The 3590-nt window shown below is 45.3% G+C and overlaps 1 long non-coding RNA gene across 1 annotated transcript in view; it reads left to right on the top strand.

Moving 5' to 3' along the window:
• LOC115942100 (uncharacterized) overlaps nucleotides 1-2745 on the top strand; it is a 25967-nt gene extending 23222 nt beyond the window's left edge. Inside the window, exons 3-4 of the long non-coding RNA XR_014142080.1 lie at nucleotides 649-729; nucleotides 1210-2745. This is a non-coding gene — a long non-coding RNA (uncharacterized LOC115942100). The remainder of the gene's footprint in view (nucleotides 1-648; nucleotides 730-1209) is intronic.
• The last annotated feature ends 845 nt before the right edge of the window (nucleotides 2746-3590 follow it).

Raw genomic sequence — 3590 nt, 5'->3', positions numbered from 1 at the left:
TTAACCAACTGAGCCACCCAGGCGCCCGCCCCGTCAACACATCCTTAAAGGATGTGGGCTCAGGAACTGGTAACAGAGAAGGAAACGGGAAATTCACTTCTCTCTTTCAGGCGGAAGCAGTGGTGTGGTGGCCCCTGGGACAGAAGCAGCTTTTGGTGGTGGCAGCAGCGGTCGCTGCCCAATGAGGTCCTGGGAATAAATGAAAAAACACTGCCTTTGTGTTCAGCAGTTGCTCTCGATTCTGTGGGGTAGCTCTCCGGTCCTCTCAATGATTCTGTCACTTGTCATCAACTTTTTAATAGACACTATGGCACCAGAGTGAGACTATACCAGAATCTACTAGTCAGAGTTGACTAATACAACAACTATAAATTTGGTGTCCCAGAGGAGTCCCTGGCACCGAGCACGTACACAATGAACACTCGCTGGCTTAAAGAATGGATGAACCAAAAGGGTCCTATGTGCCCTTGTGGACTGAGGATCCCTTATTCTCACACAGAATAATTTTTAAAACTCCCATCCTCCTTACATTTAAATGGCAAAAATCACAAATATTAAACCAGTTTGGAAAATACTGCATTGGTTGATACTGAAAATCCCTTAAGGACTGTACCCACTGCATTACCATATGATTTCTCTCCCCACTAGAAAAAGGTCACATCCACCAAAGAATTGAGTTGGACCAGCAACCAAGGAGCGTGTATTGTGTGAGGGACAGTTCACTTGGAGGTAAGTGTCACCTAGCTATAAACTAAAACCCAAAGGGATTCAGGAGCTTTTCTATGAGAAAGAATGCAGGGCAGAGACCTGGTTCATTTACTGAACCTAGATTTTCTCTTTTGTAAAACCCCAAAAAACTACCACCTCAAATGGATTGTTATGAGATTTAAACTGCAGAATGTTAAGATCTCCAAAGTCCATGTCTGGCCCATGCTTAGTGCTCCTTGGATGTTTCCGCATTTTCTCCCTCCCTCCCTTGCTCCTCTCTCCTCACCCAAAACAGTGATCTGTTTATTAAATCATACGGCAAGTGTGGCAATGTTTAAAAAACCAGTGACACTGACAGTTTGTCATACTGTTCTCACCCTGAATTACATCCCCCCAAACGTGGATTCTTTGGCAGGAACACGGTAGCGTTTCTAAAAGCACAGATGATATGAAGATTAACTTTCAGAAATGGTTAAAATGTGTATGAATTTCCTTTTTCAGGTTTATTCATGATGCCGAATCTAGTGATGCCCAAATGGATAGCTTGAAGCTCAAAAATCTGCCTCTACCCAAGGATCGTTAGTGTTGCCAAACGTAACAAAATGCGCCACACGGCGGACACAGCCCAGTGCTTGATCCCATTCTGTTTATTTCCCCCCAACTACTGGTAAAACCGTTGACAAGCACTTTCAAGAATATTAATGATTACATAACGTTTGGTGAGAAGCTGTGATTTTTCAGGATATAAATTGATATTGCAGATTATTTTGAGAAAACCAAGACACCCCAGATGCTTGATTTAAAAAGAGACTGGGGCCCTGGAAAGTGCTTTTGTTTCAAATTGGCATCCTGTCATTTATTAATGGTGGGATGCGGGCTAATTATCGAACACCTCTGAGCCTTGGTTCCTTCGGCAATAAAATTACCTATAGGACTCTATTAACTGACAGCCACCACAATGCTCGGCAACAAAAAGAAAATCCCCAACAGATGCAGTTTTTCTCAACAGGCAGCGGAGATAAGTTGTAGGAAACTCGCCCCACCTTTCTCTGTAGGCTGAATTTTAGTCCAGACACCTCCCACGTACAGTCATCTCGTTGCAAGACATCTAATTCAATCCCACCCCATAAACAAGGTTACATGGTGAAAATGAATCCGTCCCACGTTTAAGGTCATGCTAGCCAACCCTGCAGTATTCTCTAATCCCATTATTAAAACAAATGGCCACGCAGAGCTGCTTTTGCATGTGACAATTCTAATACAAAACTCACAGGGCACCCACTCAGCTAGGGCGAAGAGAAGATTCTGGGTTTAGCCAGAATCTTAAGTAATCAATCAATTTGACTTGTTACTTAGGGAGATTTCAGGTGTCTGCGAGCTCTATTCTTTTCCTTAAGTGTTTCTTTTTTTTTTTTTTAAGATTTTATTTAATTGACAGAGACAGAGCGAGAGAGGGAACACAAGCAGGGGGATTGGGAGAGGGAGAAGCAGGCTTCCCGCGGAGCAGGGAGCCCGATGTGGGGCTTGATCCCAGAACCCTGGGATCATGACCTGAGCCGAAGGCAGATGCTTAACGACCGAGCCACCCAGGCGCCCCTCCTTAAGTGTTTCTTAAACATTTTCCTCTTCTGTCTCAAAAATAAAACTTCAAAAATCTGGTGCCATGGTATGCAACTTTTCTTAAGAGTTCAATCCTTCCTGATTCCTGGGTTATTTCAAAATACTCTATCTTGCTATTCCACTTCAGGTAAATTAAATAAAACTAGCCCAAAACTAGATTGGTTTTTCATAGGTTTTTGTTTTTGTTTTTGTTTGGTGTCAAAAATAAAATTCAGGAGCGCCTGAGTGGCTCAGTCGTTAAGCGTCTGCCTTTGGCTCCGGTCATGATCCCAGGGTCCTGGGATGGAGCCCCATGTTGGGCTCCCTGCTCAGCGGGGAGCCCGCTTCTCCCTCTCCCACCCACCCTGCTTGTGTTCCCTCTCTCGCTGTGTCTCTGTCAAAATAAATAAATAAAATCTTTAAAAAAATAAAATAAAATTCAGTCATTTTCAATATTTTTAGCGTGCATCATGACAAGCATTGTGTCAGTTCTGGGATGGTGGGAAACAAACAAGATATGGCGCTTGCCTAGAGAACCTCACAGCCTATCAGGTAAACAGACAAGTGGAAAAGAATCATAATTCAGGGCAAATGGGCGTAAATGCCAGATGTTCTGGGGGATTACTGGAGAGGCACCTAACCCAGCTGGGTGTAGGTGTGTGTGTGATGGTTGTCAAGAGGGCTTCCCAGAGGAACTGAACTGTGAGCTGAGCCATGAAAAATGGAGGATGAGGGGTGGGGGAAGAGAGATCCCCCATAGAGGAAAGAGCACATAAAAAGGCGACAGGCTAGCAGAGCACAAAGGGATGTTCACAATTTGGGGAGGTGGTGGTGGGCAACTGTGGGGGGGCCGGTAAGGCTGGAGATGAGCAGGGCCTGAAGAGGAGGGGCCTGGCAGCAAACTTTAGGAACTTTATCCTCAGGACAATGGGAAAGCATTTAATGGTTTCAAGTGACAGTGATATGATCTGATCAGATTTTAATTTTATTTTACTTCCCACACAAGTGGGAGGGGCAAGGAGTGGGACAGAGAATCCCAAGCAGACTCCCCAATGAGTGCAGACCCTGGACCTGGGGGCTCGATCCCACGACCCTGAGATCATGACCTGAGCCAAAACCAAAAGTCAGACGCTCAACCATCTGCGCCACCAAGGCGCCCCTTGATTTGAATTTTGGAACAGTTACTGTGGCTGCTTGCAAGTACAGAGCCATAGGGACCAGCTGGGAAGCTCTTGCAGTGACCAAGAAAGGCTCGGGGCGGGGGCCCGGATGAAGGCAGCAGA

This window comes from Leptonychotes weddellii, chromosome 2 (assembly GCF_054177405.1).
Source record: "Leptonychotes weddellii isolate Sample4059 chromosome 2, ASM5417740v2, whole genome shotgun sequence".
Classification (NCBI taxonomy): Eukaryota; Metazoa; Chordata; class Mammalia; order Carnivora; family Phocidae; genus Leptonychotes; species Leptonychotes weddellii.
The sequence above is the reverse complement of the archived record's forward strand: the minus strand, read 5'-3'. Positions and strand labels throughout refer to the sequence as shown.